This window comes from Polyodon spathula, chromosome 32 (genome assembly GCF_017654505.1).
Source record: "Polyodon spathula isolate WHYD16114869_AA chromosome 32, ASM1765450v1, whole genome shotgun sequence".
Taxonomy (NCBI): Eukaryota; Metazoa; Chordata; class Actinopteri; order Acipenseriformes; family Polyodontidae; genus Polyodon; species Polyodon spathula.
In genome coordinates this window covers 6,386,500-6,405,086 of record NC_054565.1, presented here as the reverse complement: position 1 = coordinate 6,405,086, position 18,587 = coordinate 6,386,500, and the positions used below count along the sequence as shown (strand labels likewise).

At 39.1% G+C, this 18,587-nt stretch overlaps 1 protein-coding gene across 6 annotated transcripts in view; it reads left to right on the top strand.

The window, feature by feature from the left end:
* Positions 1-8,597: 8,597 nt before the first annotated feature.
* adgrb2 (adhesion G protein-coupled receptor B2) overlaps positions 8,598-18,587 on the top strand; it is a 118,289-nt gene continuing 108,299 nt past the window's right edge. For 5 of the 6 annotated variants that reach the window (XM_041233846.1, XM_041233847.1, XM_041233844.1 and 2 more), the window contains exon 1: positions 9,088-9,300. The gene's annotated coding sequence lies outside the window, so the exon portion shown is untranslated. Of the gene's footprint in view, positions 9,028-9,087; positions 9,301-18,587 lie in introns of those variants that run through there. The other variant, XM_041233842.1, reaches the window with a different exon arrangement.

Sequence of the window (18,587 nt, the reverse complement as noted above, 5' to 3'; positions counted from 1 at the left end):
TTTCTGTTTTTCCTTCTTTTTTCATGTGCTTTGGTCAGAGAGTTATCTAATAAACCATTATTTCACCATGCTTTATTCCCAGGGTGACCAATCATAGTCCCTGAGGGCCATTCACTCCAGGTTTAACAGGTGAAAATTAGATAATTAAATACCTCAGGGTCTGGATGGAGGTTTAATTTGTTCAATTAAATAATTTTAAACCAGGGTTGGAACAAAGAACTGGAGTAGAGTGGCCCTCCAGGACCGTAATTGGCAAACCCTGCTTTATTCTATCAGATTTTTTTTTTTCCTGTGCTTTGGTCATAGCCTTATTTAATTGTTATCTCGTAATGCTTATTCTATCAGGTACTTTTTGTTCTGTTTATTAACTGTTAATTACAAGCTGGCTAACAAGTTCATGGTGTTTAATGGTCAGGATATGTGTTGGGTGTAACACCCTGAAACCTAAACAATCCAGATTTTATCATGTTAAATTGTTTGTTATTAGTTTATAAATGGTCCACTATCTACAGTATTTACTAACCGTTAACAAAACATTTACAACATTTGTTGACGTGTTAGTGAGCTAGTTGTTAACTGTTAGTACACACAAAATGGACATTAAAATACAGTGTAAGCTGTTATATTATTTGCTTTACACCTCAATGATTCATTGAACAACCATCACTCGCTAACGATCTGTCCTGGGCCTGCTAATTCATCTCTGCTAATGGCTTGTAAAATACAAACAAGTACACTTTTATGGCATCTGCTGAGAGAGCTAAGGGAGCTGATGTCAAGCGTTTCCATTACAGTGAGTCCGAAATCGTCTCTTGGAAATAGTCCATTGTCACCAAAGAGTTTAAAACTGCCACTTCTACCATAACTTTCTATATCATAAGTGACGGCGTGACCACCGCGTCTCATCTGCTGATTGAAACCCATTTGGGCTCCCGAGCGCCCTATAGCCTGGATATCGCCGGTTCGAGTCCAGGATAGTCCAATGCCGACCGTCTTAGATTGGCCAGGGTGTCCTCGGCTCACCGCGCACCAGCGACCCCCGTGGTGGCAGCAGTGAGCTGAGCCTAAAAATAATTGGCTATTCCGAATTGGGAGAAAATTATGAAAAACAATTGCCGGCTACTAAATTTATAAAAATAAAAAATAAATAAAACATTAGAGGAAGTTTAGCAGTTTATTTGTTTCCATGGAAACAACTATATTAAAAAAAAAAAAAAAAAAAGATCTTTTGTATTGATATACTGCAGTTGTAGTGTGTTTATGTGCTGTCCAAACAGTATTCATTACTCAAAATAACTAGCTTGGTCACCAAAGTGTTGTTTCCACACAGCGTTTATATCTAACTTTTGGCAAGAGGGAATATTTGTTTTCAGGTCCCTCCTGAAAACAAATGTTCAGATAATTACAATGCTTGCTCTGTAGTTTAGTTCCAAAAGCCTTGCCAAATTGAGAAATCTGAAGAAACCAGAGACAGGTGGGGAAGCAAGGAAGCACCTGTGTAACAAACAAAAGCTTTTCTCCCTCACAGACCAATGAAAATGCCGCCCCCAGTCATTCTGCAAATCATTTGCTGTTTCCACGATTACTGGAAACGATTTTGCGAATGTTATTATGCATAGTTACAATGTATCAGAAAAGGGTTAGGGTTATATAGTGCACAAAGATGTATACACAAAGTACAGTGTAACTACGCATAATATCATTGAAATTATGTGTAAGTACACATGTATTTGCTCAGTAATTACTATGTAACTGCACAGTAAGTAGAGACACTAAAGTGCTACCATATATATATAAATATGTATATATATAGATAGATAGATAGATAGATAGATAGATAGATAGATAGATAGATAGATAGATAGATAGATAGATAGATAGATATGTGTGTGTGTGTGCATATTTTAATTCTTCGGACCTCACGATTCCCCTGCTGAACAAACCCAGATCCCAGTGGGATGAAAGTAAAGGTTCAGGTTCAATTAGTGGAACAAAAGAAAATAAAGAAAATCTCTCATGTCACCTCTGCTTCAGCCCCTTGGCTCTCAAGTTGCAGTGTTATAGGCTGTGATGGCCATAGTCGCTGGAATTATTATTCTGTGACTCATTGACCCCATCTATTATTCTCTCTCTCTATATATAATCTTGTATTCAATACAAACTTCTACTGTGTGTCTTTTCTTTTCTCTCTAAAACTGATACACCTTGACCACAGCTACTGAGTTGAACTGCATTATGAATGACTTACCCTCTTACTGATTGTACTGCCTGCTATCTGCAATTTGCCTGTGTCCCCGGGTTGACTTTGTAAATTGCATGTTGCATCTCTACAGCTTGTATAGGTTTACACTTACTAGCTGTTTTATATTGATTGGGAATTGAGTAAGAGTATGATCAAATCCTGGTGGAGAAGGTGACACATCAGAAGGCTGACGAAAAACATCAACAAGTCATCCTTGATGGGGTAGCATAGAAATGTTGCTTGCTGTTCCATTTACAAGCTATCCTCCCTGGACAAAACAATGCAAATATTCCTGTTTCTCAAAACAAAACGAAGTAAAAAACAATATTTCATGCATCTAATACATTCCTAATTAGTCCTCCCCACAAGCACTATGTTATTCTGTTTTGTAAATGGCTAGGATTGGAACAGTCTTGATAGGAGCATTCAGTGCTCTCACAAGATTGCAAAGCAACGCTTAGCATTGCAAATGACTCGTGTGTCCATTGATGAAGAAATGCTTAGTATTTATGAAGGCAAATTCATTCTCTGAAGGAGCTTTGATAGAGTGTGAATCTATGACGCCAAGGACAAGAGCAAAGCCGGTAATTTGATAAACTGACTGTTTGATTTGATTTCGCTGGCGACTCGTCCGAGTCAAACACATGAAGCTTTTCAGTTCATTTGATACTATAAACATTTACCTGGATTAAAAAAAATAAATAACAAAGATAAAAATAGTATGAAAAATAGAACATACAAGTCAAATTAAAGTCACATTTTTCACTGATTTGAAAAACAAAATGCCATAAATCACACACAGCTGCTAAATTACCTTGGTAGATTGATTATAAATAAGTGTATATATATATATATATATATATATGTATATATATATATATATATATATATATATATATATATATATATATATATATATATATATATATATATATATATATATATATATATATATATATATATATCTATCTCCTCTCTCTCTCTCTCTCTCTCTCTCTCTCTCTCTCTCTCTCTCTATATATATATATATATATACACAGAAGTGAATGACAATAATTGTAAATTAAAGTGTTCACCAGACTGTGCTTCTCATTTGTTGCAGCAGCACTGATTTTTTTACAATACTAAATAAAGATCTATCAGAGTTGTTTTTAAAGCTTTTCTCAGTTTCTGGCAATGATTCAAAACCTTTGGCTTCACTGTTCACTGGGAAAGAATATTTCACAGGAGCCGGGGCAACCCTGAACAACTCCAGTGGACAAGAGAGGTCAACCTGTGTGACCTTGAAATACTTTAATGAATGATCTGAACCCCTGTATCTCTCAAAGGGAACACGAGAGGCATTTTGCTCAATATAACCTACAATTTGTAGTTGTATAAGAAATAAAAAATTAGATAATCTACAATAAAGAAGAATAAAGCTAAATAAATGGATATAAAGACTTAATACCCTAAAATGAATAGTAGATCGTTACCTCATTAACTATGTAATAAATTACATCACAAGCACATAGATTGGAATAGAAATGAGTGTGTAGTTACCCTAACGTCAAAAGCCTATACATAGCTGCCCTGTTTGTTTTCCAACACACTTTCCCTTAACAAAGGTATCTTAAACATGCTGAAACGTTGGGAAGGTGGGAGTATATATACTGTGCCACACATCTTATAGAGCAATCTTAATTGTTATATTAAATACTAAATCTTTCCATTGCAAACAAGAGGTCTACACCCTCACTCAAATGGTAACACATGGGAGAGTCTGTAACCACTGATGAATAGCCTTTAGGCATCTGTCAGCAATAAGGGAATGAGTTATGAATAATTCACATAGGCAAAGGCTGCTAATAGGGAGTTATCCAGGAACAGAGAACCAATTACCAACATATGTACCAAATAAACCTACACTTTATGTACAAAATCAGGATACAGTGTGAAGTGATATCTATTCATGATACATTGTATTAAACTCTATGAACTCCAACCGTAATTCATAACACGCAGGCACTATTTAATTAGTATAGTGTAAACTCACCCAAAAACATAATCTGCTTAATTTCAAGGGAGAGCTACTTTGAATAAGTTATGGCTCCACGCTTTAGACACCAGTCCCTAAATGAGTCTCCTCGGCTGCTCCCGTCACCCTGTGATGTAACACCAGCGTTCTCAGTGTCATCTCCCTTACAGTCCGCTCTCAATTTGTCATCGCCGCTCTCGCAGTGGAATATCCGCGGCTCAGTGCTTTATCATTAGACGTTCCACCCTTTCGTTTTATTAATGTTTGCTTTTAAAGCCTGGATCGATATCTGTGACTGCGAGGATGCCAGCTCCAGTTTAGCTTCTTATCCGCTGAGGACAAAAACAGAAGAAAGAAATAATAACACAAGGGCCTCCAAAAGTAGCTGTGTTGGAATATAATTGAAAAAATACTATATGTGGTTCAGATGGAAACTGAAATGAATCTTTATAGGGCAGTTTAATTTACAATACCTGACATGGGGAGGAGGGGGAGTGAGTAAGACAGCTTTGAGCTGGAGGCTTATTGGGATATTCATTTTCTTCTTTTGTTGTCTGTATTTTTGTAAGTGGCTTTAGCTTTTTTCCAGTGGTGTAAAACTGCAGCAATTCATTCTGCGCCCTATAGCTTCCCTGGTGTTGCGTTTGGACAGTACGCTAAGTGTGATGATAGAGTATGTAGGCAACGTGTGCTGGGCAGTTGTCCACAGTGACAGCACTGAGACCTTACAAGACGAAAGACATTCCTAATAAAGTGTCAGGCCAGTTATAGCGATGAGCAAACCAAAAACCAGTTTAAAGAATGGTTTGTGCTGTTGCAAGCAAGGGTCAACACATCCATAATTTATACAAGTTTCAGTATGAACTCAGCTAATTCTTTTATTTGTATGCCATTAAACTTGGGAAGCCCGCACACTAATATATTTCTGCTTTGCAGACCCAGGCAGTCTTTCTTTAAACAGGTTGAAGGTGGACATTTAAAACTTGGACTTAATGCTGGAGAAAGCAAACCCTGTACTTGGTATCTGACTGCTATTTATACATTAAAATGCAAGCATTCTCGTCACCTCGGACTTCAGAGTTAAAAGCCAGATTGAGACGCATTCTTCCCTGCTGTTTCTGGTTATGTCATTATCTTAGCATTCATCAGTTGACCTCAGGTCATTACTTGACCTCTGCTACAAGAATCGTATCTATTAAGTGGTACCAAGCAGTTGATCTACTGAGAAATAAAGACTATAAAAACATCACATTGACATATTTAGAAAAAAAAAAAATAATATATATATATATATATATATATATATATATATATATATATATATATATATATATATATATATATATGGAAACATTCAGTTTCTGATTAAAATGTATTACTACGAATTGTGGCTTTGTTAGTTATGCCAAGACAAGACTTTACAGCCAACACTTGGTACAGTAATAGGGCACAATGAAAATAAACACAAATCAATTTTTGGGTTTCATTATAGCTTTTACCCTTTGCTTCCTGCTTGACAATTAACTTTGTCCTCTGTTAGGTCATGTGGGTCTTGATTATCAAGCAGGAATGCCTGTTGTATTGTAAACAAATATTGAATTAGTTACCTCTCAGAAAATCCACTCTTCAGAATGAAATTAAACATGTCCTCAAACTTTATATTTTTCAATTAAAAATGTAAACCCACTTTGAATCTTCAAGGGACCAAACTAACAAACAACGTTGACTGTTGCTCTTTTCTGAAATTGTAATTTGAGTTGTCATCCCTTATGGTTATGTATAACAAAAACAACAAATCAATCAACTGATGCTGTGTTTACTGAATCCAAATAAATACTATGCCTCCCGTATCCTGTTTGACACTGATCTTATTTCTCCACCAGCGAAGTGATTATAATTAGCAGATTTGTTAGGTTGAGCAATGCCTTGCTGAAGCAGTGGGCTCAGAGCAGCTTATTCTTGTGCATCCTTGCAAGGCTGAGTTAAAAAAAGTTGGCATCAATTGGGCACACTGTCTGACATTTGCACTATTCACGAGAACAAACCCCCTCCAAAAGCATCAGAAGGTGTTTTCGGGAATGTCAAGGATTCATCTGTGCAAAGAAGGAAAGGTAAGTGCTGAACTGCTATAATTATTATTTATTTTTCCTGTAGCGCTCTACCGTACTGATAAGTAATGGTGTTTTTTTTTTTTAACCTGTTGGCATGAATTGAACTATCTAAAATCTACAAGATTTCTCTGGATTGCCCTTTGTGAATCTGATCGGAAAGATTCTATTGAACTGACAATTATGACGAAACATCGCTGCACTTCCATGGGGCAGTAAGGGCCTGCTAGCAAGATCTCAGCCTACGACACGAGGGCAGCAATGATCCTACTGTGAGTGCAGGTAAGGAATGAGGTTTTAAAACCTTTATATAACCACTCAGTGCACTAAAAGGCACTGTTAAAACCAGGACTGTTTAAACCCGTGTCCTTTCTTTGGAATGAAAAAGGATGATTTCTTCACGTTGTCATCATGATTTGAGGCAGGGTCAGGTTAAAAGCAAAGCGTTCTGCAGTGGGGTACTCCGTTGAGACTGGAGAAATTCTCTGACAGTATTGCTTTTTCATCTGAACAAAGGAGGGGGAAGAAATGAGCCGCATTATAAAAAGCAATCTGCATTTAAAAATTCAGCAGGTTCTTTGAATAGTTACCAGTGACAGGCTTTAAGGTATGCTTTATATCAGGGCTATCCAACCATATATGGCTGATCGATCCCCACAATATTATACTATCCATATTAGGGGTTTAAGACAGACACAACTGTGTGTGTGTGTGTGTGTGTGTGTGTGTGTGTGTGTGTGTGTGTGTGTGTGTGTGTGTGTGTGTGTGTGTGTGTGCGTATAGACACACACACACACACACGCACCACTACCACTACTACCTTTATTATTAATATTTATAATATCTAATAGACATACAGCCATCTGCAGATGTCTTATCACGTCATTTTTTGTCAGATGGAAATTGCATTGCATATCTGTGAGAGACACAGAAGAAAACGTCAGGGGCACCTCACCAGGTCACGGTAAACTCTGAGTGATGCACCAAGAAATATTGACTGGTCATGTGAAAAGAGGACCTCGCGAACAGAGAGGTTGGAGACTGTGATAAGAGAAACGCGCACACGCGAATACTAAATCTAGCATGTTTGAACCGGGGGCGTTTTTAGAAAGGGGGTTGCGAGGGTCTACAGACCACACAGTAAATATTGAACCCAACTGTTATGTTCCTTCAAAAATGATTTGCTATTCTCATACATTTTATATAACATATTATGATCCAATGAAGTGTACAATCTATTAACATATTTGACACCTTACTTTTACTAAAAAAATAACTGTTAAACAGCAGAAAACAAACAAACGAACAAACAAACATTTGTTATGCTTTTGGGTTGAGCATTACCTTTTGTTTCCCGCATCACAGGCTGCCTATTAAAATGAGCCGTGTTACGTGTTCCTTTGATATCTCTCTTCCTGTTTTTGTTTTCTCTTTCTCCGTCTCTCATTTACAAATCCATCAAGTACCATTCTTTTCTTTGAAAGCCTTTTTTTCTTTGCCACTATAACCCTGATAGTGTTCTTTACAAAACTCATAATAGCTTTTCATCATAGATCAGGATGCAGCTGAGCTTACTAGAAACGAGGCTAGTTTTATAAAAATATGTTATGTACACAGCCTTGGGGAAATAAACATAAACAAATAATAACACTGTACATTCCTGTTTCGTTTTATTATTGCTTGTCAGAGGTGTCAAGGCTAACAAGTCAGTCACAATGAAAAAAATCCTAAAAACAGGCTTCAACAGCCACAGCTGGCATTACAAACCACAGTAAGCAGTTGTTCTGTATGTGAACCCACAGCATAGGGAACGCATCCACTGTTGGGTTAAACTGACCCTGTGTTTAAAGATTCAGTAGTTCACCGAAGTAAAAACACAGCAATGTGTAATACACCGCAGTGGAAGCATGGTAAAGCACAGGGGAGCATTGCAAACCATGCGAAACTACCGTGCAACAAAAATGCTGTGACAAAATGTATAATGAACCAACTACAATAAAAGCAGGTAGGAGCGTTTCTGCAAAACGCTTTTACTGTATGGGTGCGTTCATTATAAGCTGCCTTTATTTGAATGTGTCTGTGAATTTTTTTGCCCTGATTTTCTCTTGCTTATACTGTTTAATAATAATAATAGATCAATAGCATACTGTATTTAGCACAGGCGGGGCGCGTAACCGAGAGGTCGCGAACGCGCGCGCGGGAAGGAGATTCTTGTGGCAGCCCAGCGCGCTGACGTCAGGTAAAGCAGGCTCGGTCTGGGTGCCGATACGGGAGCGCGCCTCTCTTTTCTACGCTGGCTGAAGTGGCAGGCGGCTGCTGTTCGCGTGTGCTGTGCTGCGGCGCGGTGTCTTGTGTTTATGGCTATCTGAATGCAAACCCTGGACAGAGAGAGAGAGAGAGAGAGAGAGAGAGAGTTCAAACCCCTGTATGCAGCAAGTGCAGTCAGCTTGAGGACGGGAGAAGCTAGGTGCAGACTCAGAGAGTCAAGGAATTCAAATAAAACCCGACCCACATCACGGCTGCCCGTGGTTCAAACTGAAGATGCGCTTCCAACAGATTTGGAATACAGTTCGACAGGAGCTGGAGCTATGAAGACGTTTCTTGGATTAATAGCTTCTCAACTATGACGACTACAGCTAGTACTACCAGTTCACCAGTTTGTGCGTAAAACTGGATTTATTTATTTTTTATTTGTGTGTTTGTTTTGTGTTTGGCTTTTTCTTGTTTTTGTTTCTTTTTTGTTTGATTTTGGAGAAGAGCGGTTCATATTTTGGTTTTGTTTTTTTCCCCCAAAAGGAAGATTGTTGCAAGAGTCAGCTAAATATTTAATAATACCCCCCGCTCGTACTGAGACACCCAAAAGATGGAAAACTTCATTTGGATCTGCGAATCGGACAGTAAAATATCTAATAACTGTTGCTAACAGCGATCAGGTAGGTTGAATCTGGTTGCGGGGAAAGGCTTTTAATGGGAACGGTCAGCTTGTACGGTTTTTGCAGCTTAATTAATGAAATAGCCATACAGCATGTCGAAATGACAGTGCTCTGTAGTTGGCGTACACGCGCAATCTGGCGGTCCGATTGGAATAGTGCGCACACGGGCACAGTGTTAAAACCTGCTTTGCTGGTTAAAACGATGCGTGTAAACGCCGTGTGTATTCATGCATGAGGTTACTGCGCGGGTTCTCCTTGGCTACTAACTCGTAATTTAAAGGTGTTACATCTGCACTCGTGTCAAGTTTTGGCGAGCTATGCGGTGTATGATTATTTTTTGTCAATATGCTGTTCTTAAATCTACGGGCTTCGTAATGTTAATTACGTTTTCATATGAATCTGTGCCTTTCAATGATTAACCGTGCACCTGCCATGCTTACTTAGTTCATAATAATAATAATAATAATAATAATAATAATAATAATAATAACAATAATAATAAATCACCAGATCGTAGTGCAGAAGCATGTACGCGTGCATTTGCGGTGTAGATATGTCCTCTTGCGAGTCACATTGCATTGAGGGAAGCTTACTTGATGTATTTAGTAACTGATTTAAGTTTGCAGCGTGGTAGAGAAACGATGTACAGTAAAACATCGGCGACACACACACACACACACACACACACACACACACTGCAGAATGTGCACGGTCAAATAGCTAATGAGTGCAGGTACGATAGATCGCTGTCAAACATGACAGAATGCAGTATGCGTTTTGGGTGTCACTTGCTAAATTTTTTTTTTTTTTTTAAAAAGACTGTTCTCTGGCGCCCACTATAGTAATTTGGAGATAGTAGAATGGTTACAAATAATTGAAGTTTAATACCTGAGACTAAGTGCAGTCTTCTTCTTTGATTACACAGGCAGTGTACTACAGTGCGCACACACACCAGTGCCGTTTACAAGATCCCCCCTACTATAGGGAAACATCAGTGCACATATTAGAAAGAAAATAGTGTACACCACACACACACACACACACACTGTGTTTAATGTTTAACCTTCAAGAAGTATGTATCTGTATTCTGAGTATGCATAACTGTATAGCTGCATATAGACCTAGGGATAGGTGTGTGTGTGTGTGTGGAATGAGTGAGTTTGTCCATAGTGCCTCTTTCATTCATGTTCATGTAGACCTAGGGATAGTGTGTGTGTGTGTGGAATGAGTGAGTTTGTCCATAGTGCCTCTTTCATTCATGTTCATGTAGACCTAGGGATAGGGGTGTGTGTGGAATGAGTGAGTTTGTCCATAGTGCCTCTTTCATTCATGTTCATGTAGTGTGTGTGTGTGTGGAATGAGTGAGTTTGTCCATAGTGCCTCTTTCATTCATGTTCATGTAGACCTAGGGATAGGGGTGTGTGTGGAATGAGTGAGTTTGTCCATAGTGCCTCTTTCATTCATGTTCATGTAGACCTAGGGATAGGTGTGTGTGTGTGGAATGAGTGAGTTTGCCCATAGTGCCTCTTTCATTCCGGTTCTGTTCAGGGGTTTACTAGCAGGGGATCACTTGGCTCAGGTGACCCCAGTCCTACAGGTTTGACTGTGTTTAATTCGTGCAGACAGCCTGGGTCACCGGTTGCAGTGCTCTTGCAGTATGCAGCTTCCAGTGGGCTTGTTTCAGAAGCAGAGTGAAAGCCAGTTGAGAGCAGTGCATTAACTGAAAGAGAATGCATTGCATTTCCCAGTCTGTTTTACATTCTCACAGACTTGTTCAATGGATTGATTGAATGCATGTTTGTTCTGGATTATTTACGATACTGGTGTGGACAGAGTAGCTGCTTAAGCACTTCTGGCAGGCTGAATGATCATATCTGTCTGCTTTCTACCTGTTACCTAGAAGAATATTTCAAGACGGAGCAGCACGGGCATGCGGAAATGTGCTCAAGCTAGACTAAAGGATTATACTTTTTATTTTTTCCAGTCGGGTTTCTTCTGTTAAAATAAACTACATTTAGGGGAATGCTACCTTTAAGTTATTTGAGAAGCTGGCCTCAGCTCTCTTGACTTCTTTAGAATTATTATTATAATATTATTCCTATTACTATTCCTAGTAGACTGTCAGACAGGTCGTCTTCGACAGTAAGCATGGCATAGCATTAACAAGTAACAAGCAAAGAGAGAGAGATTCTTCAAGAAATATAGATCCTTCTAAAAACACACGTGTGTAGTTGTATACCTGAGACATGACACTCCAAATTAGGGCACAGGGGCAATTAATCAGTCAAGGAAATAAAAAACGAAATCACGAAATAAAATCCATGACAACCAGTGATTTGAGTAACTGATGCATCTCTTGCAAGTACTTGTGGTTGCAATTGGATCTACCATTCCCTGGTGCTGTAAAGGCTCCAGCTTCGAGAAGTTTGGTTTAAAAAAAAAAAGCTTAAATGTAGTTGTTTTCTTGCAAGAATCTGGGAACTCATGATGGTATCAACTTGCGCTAATGTCATCAAAAAGCTTTACAAAAAAAGTGCTTTGACATCAACCAAGCCAGGCAGTTCAGCCAAAACTGGGATAACAAGTGCAAGAATTCCCATCCCAGGGCTCGTTTCAGTGCTTGCTGTCATCTCAGAGTTGACTCCGTCAGTCAGCTGTAGGCTGTGTTTGTAAGTAATAGTATAGCTTTAAAAAAAATATCTGAACTGCCTGAAGAAAAATAGCCATTGTCAGGTTATTTTTATTGATTTTGTCTTGATCTCTTCACCACCAATCCACACACTTGACCCCCTCACCTCCTGTGATGGTAATGCATTTTTGCAGAAGCAGATTTAAGGAGACTGTAAAAGCGCTATAGAGAGCGGCTGCATAAAGCCATATTCACAAAGACAGAGTACCGGGAACTGGCAAAGAGAGAATTTAAAAGGCACACTGGAGCTCTCTTAAACTTGCATTCTGAGTTACTCATTTTGAAACTCTGGATGCTTCCCTTGATGTACACTTACCACTGGCAAGATATTGAACAACATTGTCAAAGCTGGCATTTAACTATTGAAATTCTGGTAAACCCTGCCCTACAGTGACAGTCCCATACAGTGCGCCATGGTACTATAAAGTGCCTGCAATAAAGTACTGAATTCCATGGTAAAAGTGTAGTAAAGTGTAGTTTGATAACGCTAAGTAAAGCATGGTACAATGTGGTAAATGCTTGCAGCAAAATGGCCCTGCAGATTTAAAATGGTAAAGTTTTATATGGAATGTTACATATATAAGATTAGTGAGTCTGTCTTTGTTGGCTAATTAAACAGAGAAAGTCATTTGGTGGAGACAAATAAGCCACAGTGGGATTAGAGAATAATATGCGTTTTGATTAAAATTGATGGGAAGATTAGAAGACTGTCTAGCAAAATGACAGAAGGAGCTGCTTAATTCATTGGCATCTCTTTCAATTGGAAAATCCACCTTGCGTGACAAAGAGAGAAAACTGGAAGGCGGAACTGAAGGGCAGATTGCAAAAGTGTCGTCCGCTGGGTGTGTCGGGAGGGGTCGATTGACTCAGGCAGGGGTGAAATTACAGGTATTGTTACCATTAGGTAAATAGTCCTGCTAAAGTATCAAGAATCGCAGTAAACATATTTATTGACTGGTGGAGTGCAATTCAAAGTATGACCACTGTTTTGTCATTTCAAATATTATCGCAAAACTAATATTAAACTTTAAAGCTGCAATGTGCAGTGCACAAGCACATGATGAAAACCCATATTTGTAAGTAAAAAATGCTCGAATAAAAGTCGCTACATAAATATATATATATATATATATATATATATATATATATATATATATATATATATATATATATATATATATATATATATATCTCAACACGTGACATTTTCAGTCCACTAAAATAAATGGCTTTACATAATCTGTGTAAGAAACTGGAGTGTCCCGTGTGAAAATGCAACACGAAATAATAAATTAACATTGCATCCAAGGTAGCACTATCGCGTGAACATCTTAAAAAAAAAAAAAAAACATGGCTGACTTACAAGCTATTGCAGTGACTAAAAAAGAAAAATGAATCTAAAATATGGATTGTAGCGTAACAGGAAATCAGACTGATCCGAAACCACCCCACTGCATCTTCGTCATCTGAACCTTCATCATTGATGATGCAAGCAATTGTCTGAATGATTAATGCACAGAGCAGCTACTGGACTCTTCACGGGAGCCGCAGTATTTCCCATTATTGGCACGTGGCTATTGAAACTGGTTGATCATTCAAACCGGGGCGTTGACTCGGCAGAATCCCGTGTCTTGCAATGGGTTGTTCATTATTCATTTTCCAGTTGTAATTGGTTTACATGACGATTTGGAGTAAAGATTGTAGCATTTGAATGCATTTGGAAAAAGACATGGTGTAAGCCAGGGGTAGGCAACTGCAGCTGTTCCAGTCCAGATCCTTCAGTCGGTTCATCCGGGTTAATCACATAATCAGGAACCTGGAGTCCAGAAATGCAACGGGTCGGATGGGAGTTTGACAATAAAGGCCGTCCTAGACCGCCACCACATCCACACTGATTCAGATTTCAGATTGTTTATTGCAAAGGGGTAACTCTATCAAAACTTTCTGTAGAGAAATCTACCTTTTAAGATAGATTTTTTTTTGAGAATGGAGAAGTGAGAATTCAGAAATGTTAATAAAATGAAAAAATGACCCATATATATATGTACTGTATATATAAGCAAGGGTCAGTCCTTTTGCCACACTGCAGGTGAAAACATACACCTCGTTCACCTTGATAACCTGAAATGTTCACACGTGTGCAGGCAGGTTATTTAATGCAGGTCAACAGTTAAGTAAGCTACAGTGTGGGTTTAACAGCTGTAATATGGAGAAAAGCTATGATTTATGAAAGCAAGCCTAGCTTTGTGTGTGGGTGTGCTGTTTTAATACATTGCCCGTATCATATGCTGTGCATCCAGCTTTGGCCAGTATGTGTATCCCTACAGTAAAAGCACACAGATAAATCAACTGATGAATATGTACCACAGGGCCATGCTTTTGCATTGCTTAAAGGCATCCGTTAAAGTAACAGAATACCATATCAGCTGAGTACAGAGAAGGTTCTATTGCTCTGAAATGGATTCATGCTGATCCTCGGTAATAATTTGTAGTACTGGTTTTTGTGGACTGCTCAGGTCTGTGTGTAATATATGTTTGCATAGCTGCAAGCATATTTAAAGACCAGGATTTCTGGCTTCACATCATCATCTTTCACCGATTCCCTTGCCTTCTTGGTGCAAGAACCTGCAGAAGCAGAATATTTGAAGTGATTTGCAATCAATCAGTAGACCAATACAATTTGAATATGCAATTTAGTGTGGTGCATCAGTTCAGCTCAGCTAAGTGCAATGCCCTCAAACCCAACACATGCTTGTGAAATCACAGGTATTTCAAAACCAAAACAAGAACTCAATCAAGCAAAGCATGGGGAAAGCATGGCGAATTGAAATATTGCAGTAATGAACTTTTACCAGAGATAGATAGGAGTCTGCTAACAGGAGCTCAGGTGCAATACAGTTCTATCCCAGCAAAGCTCATTTTGACTCTGTGGTTCTCTGAATCTGTTCCTTCACGTGTTTATCAACCACAGACACGACATCCAAACTAGCAGCTAGAGAGCCGAGTTGTTGATTAAAAAAAAAAAAAAAAAAAAACTGACTTTCCCAGCAGTGTCCAAAAGCACTCCCCTCGTCACTGTGTTAGGCCAGAGATGGATCAAATCTCATGGCCCAGCAGGTGCAGTGGGCTGGTGGTCTAGGTGGCAGTAACTGTAAAGCCAAGTTTGTGCTGCGGAGAGCCACTTGTCTGATTCCCCTGGGGTCTCGCAACATTTGCACACATATAGATAACATTTCGTCTGTGTCATGAAAAGGGTGAGCTATGAAGGCAGAGGGAACACAATCTATTTAGCCTAGAACAAAGAAGAATTAGGGAGGCGGGGAGGCTTGATTGAAGACTTTAAAATCTTTGAAAGAGTTGGCAAAGTTAACACGTCAATTCTTTAAGTGCAGAACTAAAAGCAGGATCAGAGGACGCTGGGTAAAGTGCAGGAGACACTGGCATGTGGTTGATACTAAGTCATAGGGGTCCTTTTAAACTGACTTGACAAAGTTTTGGGATCAACATAATGCTGGGATCGACATGACCATTGATGGGTCTTTGGTAAAGTCCTTATTGTCTTATATTAATTACCAATGCAAAGCCAGTGTTATTGGCGTTGTAATTGTTAGCAGCTAGAAGCTTATGCAACTCCATGCTTGGCTTACAAGGCCAGCGCTGCAAGGCTGCAAGGCGTAGTTTAGGTAATTGACCGCTCACAGCCCCGACGCTCGTAGATTTACTACATACAGAGAAGGCTAGGTCATCCAGGCACTCTTTTTTTACCGTTCAGCAATAAGGAGTGAAAATGGATTCATCTTTTACCTCCTGGCACTAGAGAGCATGGCTCACTGCTCCCTTATACTCTGTGCACCTCTTCACTGATGACACCCTTTTGAAACATCTCTTTTGGGGTGGCATTATAACACCAGAATATCACTTCAAATCAATTCTAGCTTCGCAGAACTGAGCATATTGGGTACCCTAGAGCTGCCATTGGTACTTAATTATCGCAGACTCCAAATAGAGCACAGGGCAATTGATAGATCATAAGCATGATTAACCGAGGCTTGCAAAATAAAAGCCTTGCTGATCAATAAATCAATGCATTGATTAATTTCCAAAAAAAAACCGAGAGCTGGAACTGGAGCTGTACAAGGAGAGTTAAGAGATTATAAAGTGCAACTTAAAGAGAATGCTTTGTTCCTCCCACACCTAAACCCGTTGCTTTGGGACAGTCTGAATGACAGCAGTGCATTTCTTAAATTGGCAAATTAACTAACAAACCAGCAGCAGCAACTAACAGCATCATATTATGAACGACTGTTTGGTTTGTCAGAGCGGGGAAGGTTTTAGAACAGAGGGTGGACTCCCTCGAGCTTTTCTTCTTTTTCCAGCTTCTTTAATTCCGCTGGTTTTTAATTAGTGCCATTAGACTGAGCTGATGAGGTTTGTCACCTCTGACATTCTTCTGTTTTCTGCTCCAGAGAAGGAGAGCGGAAGAGGCTTTTAAATGTCTGTTATTTAAGCTGCAGTAATTACAGGGATTATAAGTACTGTGCACATGCTGTAAGGGGACAGACACCAACTCTTCTGTTTTACGTTCTGCCCTTCTATTTCCATTCTAGGGTGTCGTGAAAAACACACAATTTCAGATTCACCTAGTTTTCTTAATGCAACCAACACAAGGCCAATTTAAAGCAATGCTATTCCCATTCCAGATCATCCCGTGTTTCTACAGCTGTACTGGTATATGAAGTTCTACTTCATCCCAACAACAGTTTGCAACACAGATAAAGAGTGAGATTGAGATCAAGCCCTTGAAGAGTCCCTGCAGCATGAGGCGCGTCTATCGTTTATATTTGAAGTGTTTGTTTATAGCCTCGCTCATGCAAACTTATTAAGTCACTCAACAGGGAGGTGTGTTTGCTAATGTGTGGATGCGTTAGGCTAACATCAGGGCAGTCAATAATTATAACAGGAACCTTTTTGTGTGGCTGTGCCGAGCGGCATTAGAGATAACCTGTTTAAGTCTTAATTCAAGATTAAGTAACATGAAATGACATTGCCCTTAACCCTGTTATTGTGTTTGCAGTCCGTTCGAGTGGCAGTTCCTGCAATTACTTAAATATTGTGTGACAGTGGTGTCACTGGAGTTCAGCAGCTGTTCATTAGTTCTACTTGTCTGGCATAGACATGTGTAATGCAGACTAGATCAGACAAGTGTCGTGAGCAAAGCAAAGCAAAGCAAAAGGAAAATTGGCTCAAAGTCACTAGATGGCACTGGTCCTTACTATATAAAAACACTGAGGCATAGTCACATATATCTATGGCAGACAACTAGAACTAAAGGATTTATCAAAAAACAGTAACGTGCGCGTGCAATTGCTTTTTAAATAGTAGGCAGTACAGAACATAACAAGTTTAATTGTCTTAAATCTGGATTTTTTTTCCAGATGTGCCACTTACCATCTACAGCATATCCTCAAAGGAATTATACAGAGACACACTTAATTGCAAAGAACAGGTTTCATTTTCTATGCAGGTAATTTAGAATGTTGCTGATAGCCAATTACGTGATCCCCTACCAGGATGTTTGATAGAGATCTGTTGCAGCTCTTCATGCTTGTTCCTCAGACTGAGCCTTGAAAACTGCATAATGAAATCACAGCCACAACGCTGTCTCGGCGAAGTCTGATTGAATCCTTGTTACTTAATCAGGTGGGGGATGAGATGGGGATAATTCACTTGTAAATTAAATTATTTGTTTGTTTGTGTCGGTGTGATTTTAAGTATTTGCACAAAGTAATAATCTGCTGATTAAAACATTTACACAGAATGATCCACAGAGATTTGTATAACTTTTAATGGAAGCCCCATCTGCACACAGCTGTAGAAGAACAATTAATCTATGTACCACAGAAGATGCATTATATTACTGAACAATTACTGTGCCGTAAAACAGAGCGCTGCGGATGGTCCTGATCTTCTACCAAGCTGCAGCTCTAGTGCAGTTTGCGCTACATGTGTCCTGGTTGTCTGTGTAAGACCACACTGACTGTGATATTAAATACAATGACGTCATGGGCAATTCTACAGTATGTGGTGAGGCTGGCAGTTGTTACTGTTGTGTTTGAAAGCAAGAAGCTCTCGTAATGCGTCCTTGAACAGGAAGGAGGGGTGCTGGTGATCAAAGTGTTGTTCAAATACAAATGCTAGAACAGCCTAATGTATGTAATCTCGTTGTGATTTATTGAGAGTCACATGTTTTAAGTAATGTGGTTCACTGAGTCAAGTGGTTATAATGTTATAAGAGATTCCATGGGTCACAGGCTAGATAGCAATGCGAACGCAATCTTTCTTTTAAACTCTGGAAGGCCAGAAAGTATCTGAGAGGTTGTTTAAATGTATAGTCTTAGTGTTAGGTTTACAACAAGGAAAAAGCGATAGCTCCTTATAGTAAGTGCCCCTATCTGTAAGTACACTGCACGTGCACGTACGGTAACATAGTCATTACTTTGTGAATACGCAGCCTCATTTGTGAATGCAGTGTAATTACAAACAACGGCAGTGACTGACAACATTTTGTAATGTAAGATGTCGTTGCATTGTAACGAGC